General features: G+C 40.5%; 1 protein-coding gene and 1 pseudogene across 2 annotated transcripts in view; both read right to left on the bottom strand.

Annotated features, from left to right (window-relative positions):
• Nucleotides 1–14805, bottom strand: part of Plcb1 (phospholipase C, beta 1) — a 689095-nt gene that overhangs the window by 664369 nt on the left and 9921 nt on the right. The window lies entirely within an intron of this gene.
• Nucleotides 6346–12477, bottom strand: Gm14036 (annotated as a pseudogene).

The raw sequence follows: 14805 nt of genomic DNA, 5'->3' as shown, positions 1-14805 counted from the left end.
TTAGAAGACACATGGGGATTCTAAGGGATCAATAATAGTAAAGTCTAATAAAATAAAATATAAGGTAAGGCAAAAACTAACGCAACGGAATAGACAAAACAACCAGAAGAAAAAGATCACAAGAGAAGGCACCAGAAACAGATCCATTCATTCACACACTGAGGAATTCCATAAAAATACTAAGATGGAAGGCATAATATAAACCAAAGATATGGTGCAGATGCACGCAGGCCCTGTGCATGTGACCTTCATCTCTGTGAGTTCATATGTTGGTCTTGTCGGTTTACAGGGCCTCATTTTCTTGGTGTCCTCCATTTTCTCTGGTTCTTAAGTCTCTTTTTGCCTCCTCTTCTGCAGAGTTCCTTGAGACCCAAAGAGAGAGATTGAAGAGTCTCTCACTCTTGCATGTTATTTGGCTCTGGGTCTCTGTATTTTTTCCCATCTGCTGAAGGAGGACACTTCTCTGATGATGGCTTAGGAAGGCACCACTCTATGAGTATAGCAGAGTGCCATTACAAGACATTTTATTGTAAGTTCTACTTTAAAAAACAAAACAAAGAAATAGTATCTGATTTTATCCCAAGTCCCTGTACTATTTAGAGGCAGGTTCTTGATCACCCAAGCAATGTCAGATATGACATTGTTCCATCTCACAGAGATCACTTCTTGGTTGGTTCTTCACACAAGCTTTGTACCAACCTTGCACCGGCATGACTTACAGACATGACACCAATATTAATCCAAGGTTCTGTTGGATTAATTCATGGGTATTATGTTTATCTTTTGGTTATGTGCCGATTACCTCCAGGTACTGAAGATGTTAGAACACGGGGGTGAAAGCCCTATGGAAGCATCAGCTTGATTTCTCTAATCAACACAATGAGTTGTGTAGGTGTTGTCTTCAGCAATGTACCTTACCCTCAGTTTGTGGAGCACTGTCTTGGCAACGGCCTGGGTTGTTTGGGGATTCCCATGGGCCTCTTTTGGCCACCAACTCAATTAGATGTAACTCAATCCTAGTGATGAGATGGCCAGTTGAGGCTTTGTCTCCCTCATTATATGTCAACCTTAGTTAAACTATCATATATGTATTTTGAAAGGCTCAACTTCACTATATTTTCATACTAACCCTCAGATGGCCTGCAATTTTAGTTGTCTTCCCTGTATTCTCTCCCTCAGTGTCATGCCCATTTGTTTGTCCCACTGCAAGCACTCCCATGATGCTTCCATAACTACCTATTCTATTTCCCATCCCTAATGAGGTCTATCTGTTCCCCCTAGATCCTTTAAATGTAATGATGGTTCTATAGATTTTAGGTTGGTTATCATGAACGTAAAAGCTTATATCTATATATAAGCAAATAACATATTTCTCTTTCTGGTTCTGGGATACCTCACTCAGCATGATTTTATTTGTTTTTTTTTGTTTTGTTTTGTTTTGTTTTGTTTTGTTTTGTTTCTGTTTATTCTGGTTCATTCCACTTACCTGAGAATTTCATGGTTTCATTTTTTAATAGTTGGGATATTTTTTCAGCTATATGGGGTTTTGTTTTTAGGGGATTTTTGTCTTGTTTTGGTTTGTTATATTTACTTATTTACATCCTAAACTCTGCCCCCTCCTCCAGGTCACCCACTCACAGAGTCCGTTTCTCTACCCCTTCCCCTTTTCTTATTAGGAAAGGGACTCTTGGCCATCCCCACACCCTATCACATCAAGTCTTTGCCAGATTAGGCCAGACAGGCAGCCCTGTTGGGAAACAGAGTCTTTGTTCCAGCCTGTTCTTTGGATGGTGGCTCAGTCTCTGAGAGTTCCTAGGGGTCCAAGTTAGTTGATTCTATTGGTCCTCCTGTGGGGTTCACATCGCATTCAAAGCCTTCAATTCTTCCACTAACTCTTCCATAAGAGTCCCTGACCTCTGTCCAGTGTTTGACTGTGGGTATCTGTATCTGTTTCAGTCAGCTGCTGGGTAGAGCCTCTCAGAGGACTGATATGCTAGGCTCATGTCCCCACTGCTAGGCACCTCAGCTACTGCCTCCCCAAAGTTTCCAAATAAAACTGAGAATAGTCCTCTCAAAATCTGGGATGAATTGTGTTGGAATTTTATGGGGATTGCATCAAATCTGTAGATTGCTTTTAGTAAAATGGCCATTTATATATATATATATATATATTAATCCTATCCATAAGCATAGAAGTTCTTTTCATCTTCTGATATCTTCAATTTCTTTCTCAACATCTTAAAGATTCTTGTAAGTTTTTCAGCTTAGTTAGAGCTACCACAATATGTTTCATATTATTTGAGCCCATCAAGAAATGTGTTCCTTCCTAGATTCATAAGTTCATTTGCTATTTATATACTCGTATATATTTGTATATTTGTATACTTGTTATATGTATATTTGTAACTGATTTTTCTGAGTTAATTTTGTATACAGCTAAACACTTTGGTGAAACAAACACTTTGCTGAAGGAGTTACCCAGTAGAATTTTTAGGATATTGTATAAATACTATCATATCATCTACAAATAAAGATAAGGACTTCTTCATTTTCAATTTGTATCCCATTCATCCTTCAGTTGTCTTATTGCTCTAGTAAGTCTTCAAGCATGATACTGAATATATATGGAGAGGGTAGACAACCTTGTCTTATTTCATATTTTAATGGAATTACTGTTTTCACTTAAATTGGCTATGGGCTTGCTGTAAACTACCTTTATTGAATTGAGATATGTCCATTGTATCACTAATCTCAAGATGTTTATCATGAAGGAGTGTTGGATTTTGTCAAAGGTCTTTTCTGCATCTAATGACATGATCATATGGTTTATGCCTTTTAGTTTGTTTCTAAGGTGGATTATATATACCAATTTACATATGCCATCTCGAGGATGAAGCCTACTAGATCATGATGGTTATATTTTAATGTGTTTTTACATTCTGTTCGCAAGTAATTTATTGAGAACATTTGCATCTAAGTTCATTAGGGGAATTAATCTGTAGTTCACTTTCTGTGTTGGGTCTTTAGTAGGTATGGTTATCAGGATAATTATGGCTTCATAAAACATAGTGGGCAACATTCCTCCTGTTTCCATTTGTGGAATAATTTAAGTACTGTATTTAACTCCTAGCAAGTCTAGTAGACTTCTGTGCTAAAATCATCTAATCATGAGTTGGGTTTTGTTGTTGTTGTTTGTTGGGGAACATTGAGAAACTTTTAACAACTGCTTCTACTTCATTAGGGTTTATAGATGTGTTTAAATTGCTTATCTGATCTTAACTTTGTTAAGTAGCATATACAAGAAAATTATCCTTTTTTTTTTTTTTTTTTTTTAAGGTTTTCCAATTTGGTGGAGTTCGGGTTTTTAAAGAATGTTCTTAGGATTCTCTGGATTCTCTCATTGTCTGTTGTTATGTCTCCATTTTCATTTGTAATTTTGGTAGTTTGGATATTCTGTATGCCTTTAGTTAACTTGGATAACATTTTCAGTTTTATCAATGTTTCCCAAAGAACCAACTCTTTGTTTCATTGATTCTTTGTACTGTTTTAATTTTATTGATTTCAGTCCTGAATTTGATTATTTCTTGCCATCTACTTCTTTTCGGGTGTAATTTGTTTGTTTATTTATTTATTTATTTATTTGTTGTTGTTGTTGTTGTTCTAGAGCTTTCGGGTGTGCTGTTAAGTTACTAGTATGAGATTTTCCCCATTTTTCTATGTAGGCATTTAGTGCTATGAACTTGCCTCTTAAAACCACTTTTGTTGTGTCTATAAGTTTTTTTATGTTGTACATTCCTTTCATTTAGTTCTTGGAAGTCATTCATTTCTTTATTGTTTCTGCCTTGACCCATTTTTCATTGAGTAAGTTCCACAAGTTTGTACACACTCTATTATTTCTGCTGTTCTTTATATCCAGCTTTAATCCATGATGGTGAGATAGCATGGAGGGTGTTACTTCAACTTCCTTGTACCTACTAAGAATTAGTTTGTGTCTAATATTTGGTCAATTTTGGAGAAGGTTCCATGAGCTGTTGAGAAGATGGAATTTTTTTTTCTGATACCAAGAAGCGTTTGCTGACAGAAGCCTGGTATAGTTGTCCTTTGAGAGGCTCTGCCAGAGCATGACCAATTCAGATGTGGATGCTCACAGCCAACCATCAGACTGAGCATGGGGTCCCCAATGGAGGAGTTAGGGGAAAGACTGAAGGAGCTGAAGGGGTTTGCAACCCCATAGGAAGAAGAACAATATCAACCAACCAGACCCTCCAGAGCTCCCAGGGACTAAACCACCAACCAAAGAGTACACATAGAGGGACCTATGGCTCCAGATGCATATGTAACAGAGGATGGCCTTATCTGGCATCAATAGGAGGGGAGGCCCTTAGTCCTGTGGAAGCTTGATTCCCCAGTGTAGGGAGATACTAGGGCAGTGAAGCAGGAGTGGGTGTTTGGGTAAATAGAGGAGCACCCTCATAGAAGCAGAGGGGGGAGGATGAGATATGGGGTTTATGGAGGGGAAATCTGGAAGGACAACATTTGGAATGAAAATAAATAAAGTAACAAATAAAAGTACCCAAACTAACCAAACAAAAACCTCTGTAAATATATGTCAGGTCCATTTTTTGGTTGGTTGGCTGGCTGGCTGGCTCGCTGGCTGGCTGGCTGGCTGGCTGGTTGGTTGGCTGGTTGGCTGGTTGGATGTTTGGTTGGCTGTTTGGTTGGCTGGTTGGTTGGTTGGTTGGTTGGTTGGTTGGTTGGCTGGCTGGCTGGCTGGCTGGCTGGCTGGCTGGCTGGCTGACTGGCTGGCTGGCTGGCTGGCTGGCTGGCTGGCTGGCTGGCTGGTTGGCTGGTTGGCTGGTTGGCTGGTTGGCTGGTTGGCTGGTTGGCTGGTTGGTTGGCTGGTTGGTTGGTTGGTTGGTTGGTTGGTTGGTTGGTTGGTTGGTTGGTTGGCTGGATGGATGGCTGGATGGCTGGTTTGTTGAGTTTTCCCCTCAATAACAGAGTACCAAACCCAGAACCTTGCTTTCTACCACTGAGCTAAATTCCTAACCCCTGTTCATTTGGTTTATAACATCAGTTAGCTCCAGAAAAGTCTCTGTTTAGTTTTAGTCTGGATGACCTATTGGCAAGAGTGGGTTACTGAAATCTCCCACTGTCAGTGTGTGAGGGGTCAATATGTGATTTAAACTGTAGTGGTGTTTCTTTTATGAAATTAGGTGTCCTTGTGTTTGTTCAATAGATGTTAGGATGTTAAGAGTTAATAATGACCTCTTAGTTGAGTTTTCCTTTGATGAGTATGTAGTATCCTTCCCCATCTCTTCTGATCATTTTGGTTTGAAGTCTATTTTTTTCAGTCATTAAAATGAGTATCATAGCTTGCTTCTTAGATTCATTTGCTTGGAATATCTTTTTCCTTCTCTTTACCTTGAGGTGATGTTTAGCCTTGATGTTGTTTGTTTCTAGAATGCAGCAGAAAGATATATTCTCTTTTCTCATTTATTCTGTTAGACTGTGTCTTTTTATTGTGGAATTAAGACCATTGATATTGAGAGATATCAATGAATAGTATCCATTGATTCCGGTTATGTTGTTGTTGTTGTTTCTAGTGTGCCTGTGTGTGATTTTGTGTGTGTTTCCCCTCTTTTGATTTACATATCAGGTTCATTTATTTCTTTTTTTTTTCTTCTGTGTAGTCAACCATTTTATGTTGGAGTTGTCCTTCTAGTGCGTTCTGTAGGGCTAGGTTTATAGACAGTATGCTTATTATCTCTATCTATGGTGATTGAAAGTTTGGCTGGGTATAGCAGTCTGGACTGGCATCTGTGCTCTCATAATCTCCATAAAGTCCCCATTAAAAAGTCAAGTGTTATTGTAATAGGTCTGTTTTTTGTTTTTTGTTTTTTTGTTGTTGTTGTTGTTGTTGGTTTGTTTGTTTTTTTTTTTTTTTTTTTTTTTGGTTTTTGGAGACAGGGTTTCTCTGTAGCCCTGGCTGTCCTGGAAGTCACTTTTTAGACCAGGCTGTTCTCAAACTCAGAAAGCCACCTGCCTCTGCCTCCCAAGTGCTGGGATTAAAGGCGTGCACCACCACGCCCAGATCTCTTTTGCAGCTTTAATATTCTCTGTTTGTTCTTTTGCATGTTGAAAAGGCTTTCTTTTCTGGTCAAATATATTTTGTGTTCTGTATGCTTTTTGTATCTTGACAGGCATCTACTTCTTTAAGATAGGAAAATTTATTTTCTATGATTTTGTTGAAAATATCTTCTGTGCTTTTGACCAGGGTTTCTTGCCTTCTGTTGTTTCCATTATTCATAGACTTTGCATTTTCTTTTCTTTTTTTTTTTTTAACAGATCTTGCCTGAGTTTATTTGTAAGAACAGCATAGGACACTGGTCATCTGCAAATAGTGTGTGGGGAGGTGTGTCACAGCAGTCCGTCTGTCTTCACACTGGCAGGAGTCATTTCTATGGGGCCTTCACAGGGGCCTGGGCACCTTTGGGGGCCTGAGCACCTTTGGGAGCCTGGGCTGGAGCTGAAGCCTGGGCCTTAGCTGGAGCTTTGGCCCCTGCCTTGGTTTGGACCTTAGGCTTCGGTTGGCAGAGCCTCTGACCCTTGGCCATGTAGCTTCGAATCCGCTTCCCAAGCTTAGGGTGAGCGATGAAAGCCAGCCGCTTGAGTTTGGGGCCTTTTGGCATCTTGGGCTTGATGGCCTGAGGTTTCACCAGGGCCTTGATGGCCTCTGCGCGCGCACTCACTGCCTTTGCATTGTTGGCCTGCATCTTCTTCAGGCCTTTCTTGTTGTGCTTCTTGGCAAAGCGCATGTTCCTCAGGAACTTGGGGTCAACCCCCTTAAGAGATTCGTATCTTTGCGACCGGGGTTTCTTGATGCCATTTCTGTGCCATTTGCGGGACTGGTTGTGTGTGGTGTGGTTCTTGGACTTGGCTATGTCTGCACGGTAACCCGCGGCTCCCGCAGCGCCGGAGACCGGAAGAGAAAGAGGACTTTGCATTTTCATGTTGTCACATTTCCTGGATATTTCAGGGTTTTTTTAAATTAACATTTTATTTGATGAAGATACCCATTTCTTCTCTCCTGTCTCCAATTCCTGAGAGTCTCTCTTCCCTCTTGGTGAGTCTTGCGTCTATGGCTCCTGTTCTAGTTTCCACACTTTTTTTCATTTCCACACCTCCCTCAGTTTGGATTTATTCATTCTATTCACATTTTCAGGTCTTGAGCTATTTTGTTCATTTCCTTCCACTGTTTGTGCTTGCATAGATTCCTTTAATGGATTTCTTCATTTCCTTTTTAAGTGCCTCTATCATATGCATAAAGGCCATTTTAATGTTTTCCTTTTGTGCTCCAACTATGTTCAAATATTCAGGGCATACTGTGATAGGATTGCAGGGCTTCAGTGAAGACATATTGTTATTGTGGTTTTATGCTGGTGTCTAAGTATCTGGGTTGGGAAAGACTGTAATTCCAGGTGTTGATATCTGATCTTGTCTTTTTTGGATAGGTGTTTTGTTCCTTGGTTTCTATTTCCTCTGTAGTTCTCAGGATAGTATTGTAGGGAATTCTTCTGGAACCCTGATAAGTGTGGCCACTGAGAGCTCTAGGTATTGGGCTTTCCAGGTATTGTCTTTCTAGGCACTGGGAGCTGACACTTAGCAACTGGGATAGGGGTGGGGAGTCACAGGAGGGAGGAAATCAGGGTGTTCCCTTTGCAGAATTTACATAGTCCTCTGGGAATGGGAGCAGAGTGTGAGGAGAGGCTTCAGCACATGGTTTGTTACAGAGCTAAGGATGAGAATGGAGGATTGGACTTGGAGGAATGGAAGTAAGCATGAAGATCCGTAGTTAGTCGACTGGATCCCTGACTGGAGTGGCCTGTAGGTTCCTAGGGATTGCCTGAGGGAGTTGATGGCTGGGATAAAGCAATTTAATGTATGGGGGGTTATGAGGAGAAGATCTTTGTAATCCAGTGGACATGGAACAGGGGCAAGGGTAGCCTCAGCAAGTGGCTACTGTAGAGCTAGAGATGAGACTGGAGGTTAGATTTGGAGAAGAGAAGGAATAGGTGAAGAACTGAAATTTGCCAATCTGCTTCCCTGGCTGGAGTCTACTTTAAAAAAATGTTTTCATATATATCCAAACTACAGCAAATCCTAACCTCTATGTAATCTAAAGAAGTTGTAGCAAAAGCTTACAGAGAACTTACAAAGAGAACCTTGGAATATTTTATTGTTTCTTCGTGGTAGGCCAAGTAGTAAAATGAATTCTGATTTCCTTGTAAGTTGAGTTTTAAGAGCCCAGGGCTGGAGTCTGCCCACCTGGTTTCCAATGCCTCCCTATTCCTTTCCTTAGTTCCACACTGGGCAGGGACAGAAAGGCAGAGGTACTGATGATATGTGTCTGAGAAGGTTTAGAAAATCAAAGAGGATGGATTTTAAGTAAAGCACCTACACAAATACATGCATGACACATGACAATGTTTACTATTCATATTAGAATATTTAAAAACAAAAATGTTGGCCCAGGACATGATGTGAAAGCAGCTGCTTCTCAAACCTGGGGACCTGAGTGTGTCCCTGGGAACTCACACATCTCCAGAACCCATGTATAAGAATCTGGAGGCAGTGGCTCAATTCTGTAATGCTGCATGTCTATGACGAGGCTGAAGACAGAGATACAGTTGGCCAGAGGCTCACAGGCCAGCTAGCCCAGAGTACTATCCCAGAGAGACGCTGGGCTTCAGCAAGGTAAAACGTTGAGAATCACCTCCTGAATGTTGTTCTCTAATCTCCACAAATTCATCTTGGCAAGCATACACATATGCACATGAACACACACATACACACACACACACACACACACACTAATAAATATAAATATGGGCTTAAATGTAGGTTTATGTTGACATGTATTTATTAAGTAAAACAGATATAACATAAATTTTAGCACTGGTAAGTTTGCAGCTGTGTGTCACTGTAGTCAAATGCACATACACGTATATTACTGTACCAGTGTCCACAGTGGCAGAAACACGTCACCATCCCTAACAGAAATGCCACAATAGTTTAAACATCACTTTCTAGTCCTGCCTTCCACAGCTCTAATAACTACAATTCTACTTCCTGTCTCAAAAAAAAAAAAGATTATTCTATGTTATAAATGAAAGCATACAAAGGATCCTTTCCACCTGGCTTATTTTTCACTTTGCAAAATGCTCTCCATGTACATTCATGCTACAGCATGTGGACCAGCCTTTCTCTCTGAGGCTCTGTATCATAGATGCACCATGTTTGACTATCTACTCATCTTTCGGTGGACATTTGGGTAACTTGCTTTGGTAGCTGCCAATAATGTTACTGTAGACAAAGAAGCAGGGACATCTCTTTGAGACTTTACTTTCAATTATTTTCAGTAGATATTGAACAGAGGAATTTCTGGCTCATGTAGTAGGTCTATATTAAATATTTTGAAGCAACCACAATCCTATCTTATTCTGATATTCTTTAGGCATTCATTTTGACCACTTCTTTAAAACTGTATTTATTTTATGTGTATGGGTGTTTAGTCTTTACACACATCTGTGAGCCACTTGCATATCTATTGTTCACAGAGGTCAGAAAACAATGATGGGTATACTAGGACTGGTGTTCCAACAGTTATCAGCAAATATGCAGGTGCAGGTGCAAGTGCTGGAAACCAAACTGGAATAGCGGTCTGTGCTCTCAACCACTGAGCTACCTGTCCAGTCTCTTCCCACACATTCTTAACCTACAGCTTGAAAAATTATTTAAAAGAATTGCACAGTTGCATAGAACTTCATAAGGAGTGGAAAACTTAAACTTTAAGTGTCAAAAAAAGAAGACACTTGGAAATAAAATTTTGATCTTAAAATGCAGGAATAATTCGAAGACGTTTTAGGCTTCTGTGAGATTACGCACTTGACAGCTCACAGAAGCATTTGCAGCCATCTTCTATCATCTGTTCTTCCTAAGGTGAGCAAAATGAAAATACTGTCGAGCTGCACACAGCACCTCCTCCAGCTTCCTGACCAACCAGAACTAATGTACAGGTGCGAGCTTCACACAGCATGCCCCCTAACTTACAGACCAACTTGAACTAACCTGTAAGTATGAATTATCATTTTCATGTCACCTCCTCTTCTTATCAGAGCAATGAACAAGATCCCATTAAAAAGATCTTGGTGACAATTCTCTGCAAGAATCTACAAAAACCAAGCATTAAAGTGAAAAGATCAAAGTCTATTAAATTTTTATTGTGGTCTCTGTGTATTAAGTCCCTTTGCTTCAATTGTATACTGCCAATTCTAGTGTATTTGTTCTCCTTCCTGCCCCCATACTTGGGTACAGGTCCTCAGTCAGTGATCATTTGTCTTGGCCTCATGCCCCCTTCCTTCATAATCAAACATTCCAGGACCAACTGGAATTCAGCATTCTTGGCATTCAAGGCCTGGTCTGACTCAGAAATACACAAATTGTCATTTCCAGTTTCATTTGCTACGGAGCTGTAAAAGTCTGTATTCTCTCCATATCAAACTAGCTACTCAGCCAAGATGCTACATATTAACTGTCAGAATATGTGCCTAGGAGTGATGTCTGAAATACAGTCATCCTCTCACTCCCAGGGCTGTGATTCTTAGATCAGTTGGCTACTCTAGAATTGAGCCAACCCTCACAGGGGATCTTAGTTTGTTTACTAAAGGATTTCTGTTATAGTTTGTTTTCTATCACTGTGATAAAATGCCTAAAGCAACTTGGAGAGGAAAGGGTGTTTGTTTGTTTGTTTGTTTAGCTTGTAGGCTACAGCCTATTATTGGGGAATCCGTGACAAAAACTGAAGGCTGGAACTTAGAAGTAGGAAAAGAAGCTGAAGACAGGAAAGAATGCTGTTTAAGGACTTTCCCTGCATGGCTCTTTCAACTTGTTTTGCTATACAATGCAGGACCTCCCCCATCCCAAAGGTGCAACTCCACACAGTATGCTAGGCTTTCTGAAAACAATCTTTAATTAAGAAAATGTCCCACAGGTTTGCCCACATTCCAATCAAATACAAGCATTTTCTCAGTTGAGGCTCTTTCTTTCCAGATGACTCCAGAATCCGTCCAACATCTAGCTCGCCTCTTTAAAAAATCCTAACCAACACAAAAGGTTTTGTGTTTTTTTCTTTCTTCATCAATATCAATAGCATGGTAATTCCATAAGATGATAGTTTTGAAATTTTCAGGTACAACGAAAGTACTGAGTTCTTAAAATGGATTGCAGGACCCATTCCATGGAGTTAAGTAAAAAAGGAGGGAACTTTTTTGCTATGTGTAGGATAGAGTCTGGGAATTCACACTTCTAATAAGCCAACAGAGGTGATGATTCTGCTGGGCCAGAGTTATACTTTTGAGATCCACAATAGTGAGGCTGTGAGTCAGGAAGGCAATAACAACCTAGGGTTATACTCCTCAGGCATTCCCTACTATATGAGAGACACGTCTCTGGCCTTGAACTCACCAAGTAGATCAAGCTGGACTGCTAGTGTGCCCATGGATCTACCTGTATCTGTCATGCACATACGTATATATTCATACACACATAAAAAATCTCATGTGATCCTAATATATTTCTATGGGACAGTGAAACTACAAACACTGATGGCAACAGCAAGGAAACTCAGTTTTCTTTTCTGTCAATCTCATCTGGAGATTTTCCGTGTTGGCAAGCTACTCTTTACCTGACTCAGGTAGGCTACAGGCTGATCTGTGTTTTCTCCCCTGCAAGATGCTGAAGAACTCTAAGCATGCCCTTATTGGGAGATAGTTTCTTTAAAGATATGGTTAAGTCAAGAAGTCTTCAGGGTGGGTGCTAATCCAAGTATCCTTAGAAGAAGAAGAACCTGGGGCACAGACACAACCTGAAAGAGACAGAGAGGAAAACAGCTACCCATGCCAAGAAAAGAGGCCTGGAACAAACTTTTCCCTCTGGCTCTGAGAAGAAAATAAGCTTTCTAAAACTATACATTTTTAGTCTCAAGAACCAAGAGGAGAGTTTCTATTGAAAATCTGTGCTACTTTGTACTGAAAGCCCATATCAATTGATATGAAAGTTACCGTTAGCCTCCTGAGTAGCCTCAAGCACCAGTCCTCAGATTCCACAACTCCTTCCTTAGCACATGTGTAAGGTGTGTTGGTCAAGGCTGACTACAATTCTGACTTCATGGTGACTTTCATAATTTCATGCTACTCCAAGAGAACACATGTGACTAGACACAAGCACTTCTAAATAAACCAATACTTTAATATCAACACAGGAAAAAGGAGACTGTGATGGTCCACAGGGTTGCCCGAGATTTATATTAGGAAGTGGTGGAGAAAATATGCTGATAATGTACACTGGGGTGAAAAAGGAGAATTCTGAGACAGAATATGAAACATAATCAATACAACTCTGAGTATGAGATAAAAGCATAATAAATTCAACCTATTGCTTTTCTCCTTGCCATGACTAATTATCCAATAAGAAGCAACATAAGGAAAGAGGCTTATCTGGGCTCATAGCTTGAAGTAAGACAATTTTTCACAATGGGAAAGCATGGAGTTAGCAGCTCTGTGATGATCAGAGATGGTGGTACCCACATGCTTACATCTCAGAGAACCAGCAACCAGAGAGACACAGCAGTTGGAAGTAGAGCGGGTCTACAAACCTCCAGGAACATCCCACAATGGTCTGCTTCCCCCAGTGAGGACCCTTCCCTAAGGTTTTACAAGTTCTCCAGTCAGCACCACCAGTTGGGGACCAAGTGGTCATACACACAAGCTTGTAGGGGACATGTGACATAAAACCATAGCAAATGATAAATCAGAATGCTCAATCTCATCTGTGAAGCAGAATTTCCATGCATATCATCACTGGATGAGGGTTTTCCTCCTGGGCTGCGGGCTGACTGAAATTTCTCTAAATAAAGGAAATCAGAGAACCAAGAAGCTTTGGAATAGAAAAGAGAAGCAGCAGAGAAAGTCCAATTAAGAACTTACTTTTAACCAAGAGGTACAAAAATTCTTTCAACAGAACATGCAGGAAAAACAGAAGCATGATTCTGTAAGTGGCATGCAGTATGTGTCCAACACTGAGTAAAACCAAAAGCCTGGACCCCTGGTGACCAACCTAGATGCCCATTATGTAGCATGTGTATCAGATGGAAAAACTGAGCATTTCAATGCAGCCCTGGATATCAAGAAACCATCCAACTTGAGTTGAATTTACCATGGTTCATGACTAGTGATGCTGAGTATCTTGTTATGTACTCACTAGCATGCTTGCTGTGGTGGGAAGGGACATGGGGGGAGAAAGAGGCAAGAGAGGGCCCTGATACACTTTAAATCAGATAAGAGCAGAGCATGTTATTTTAGTCAGTGAGTCTCAACAGGAGGGGGGCAGTTTTGCAACTCAGGGGCCTGCAGGCAATATCTACAAACAGTTTTGAGCATCACAATTTTGGCATGTATTGGGTAAAAGCCAGATAAACGACTAGGCATCTTACAATACAAGCAAGCCAGAACCTTGCAGCAAAATATTCCCTGGCCCCAAATGACAGTAATACACACAGTGAGAACCATGGGTTTATTAGCGTCCTGTTGACTTTATGTGTAAAAACTTCTCAGACAAAGGCACTGCACAGGCAGGCTCTTGCTACCACACAGCATTATCTGAGCCACACTCCCTGCTGGCTTATCCTGCTCTGTCCTTCAAAGTCCTATGCTCCTTGACTCCTTGTAATATCGCCACATCCTCTTTCACGGCTGAAACGCATCCTGTCCTGTCATTAAGTCCTACATAGCATCCAGATCTTCTCATTAATAGAATTTATCAAAAATAAATTCTCCCCATACTAATTATAAATATGTGTACTTTTTTTCTGTAACAATACAATTAGAGTAAAATGATAGCTTTATTTGACTAATAGCTATTGCCCCGACTCGCATATAAACTCCATAAGAACAAGAACAAAGGCATTTATCATCACAACTTTGTAATACTGGTTGATTATCTTTTAAGATGTATCAACATATTGCAAAGTGTGGATATTAACTGTATGAGTGAATGTGAAAAAGGGCACTGTAAGAAAAGACACTAGATAGATTCCAAACATCATTTGGAGTTGGGACCTACATTTGTCATAAGCCGTAGCCAAAACAAAAGAAAAGAAAATGAGAAGGAAGGAAGGAAGGAAGGAAGGAAGGAAGGAAGGAAGGAAGGAAGGAAAGAAGGAAAGAAAGAAAGAAAGAAAGAAAGAAAGAAAGAAAGAAAGAAAGAAAGAAAGAAAGGAAGGAAGGAAGAAAGAAAGAAAGGAAGGAAGATCAAAGCAGTGATTAACATTTTCAAACCAATGGTGAGGGCGAAACAAGGCTTTTGTGGGCTGAGAAGGAGGATGAAGGTGAGAGGAAAAATGATAGTAGAGGTTACCTCCCCAGGGCAGGGGAGTGACTCAGTAAGCAGAGGCTTACCCAGCTTGCCTAGCACAACCTCCATGAGTAGGATGCTTCATAACTCTAATCCCGGCTCGGGAGTTAGAGGGAAGAAGACCAGAAGTTCAAGGGCAAACTGCTGCAGAGCAAACATTAGATCTGGGGAAATGAGGGGGAGAAAGACAGGGGAGGGCAGAGACTGTAAAAGAGGAAAGAGAGCTAGAAACAGTGTAACGTTTTCTTACTGCTCAGACTCTAGATATTAAAGGTTTTGCTACTGTTTCCATAGCGAATATCACCTAAAAACCCATGTTTGAAAATTTCCATC

The sequence above is a fragment of the Mus musculus genome, chromosome 2 (genome assembly GCF_000001635.26).
Source record: "Mus musculus strain C57BL/6J chromosome 2, GRCm38.p6 C57BL/6J".
Taxonomy (NCBI): Eukaryota; Metazoa; Chordata; class Mammalia; order Rodentia; family Muridae; genus Mus; species Mus musculus.
The sequence above is the reverse complement of the archived record's forward strand: the minus strand, read 5'-3'. Positions and strand labels throughout refer to the sequence as shown.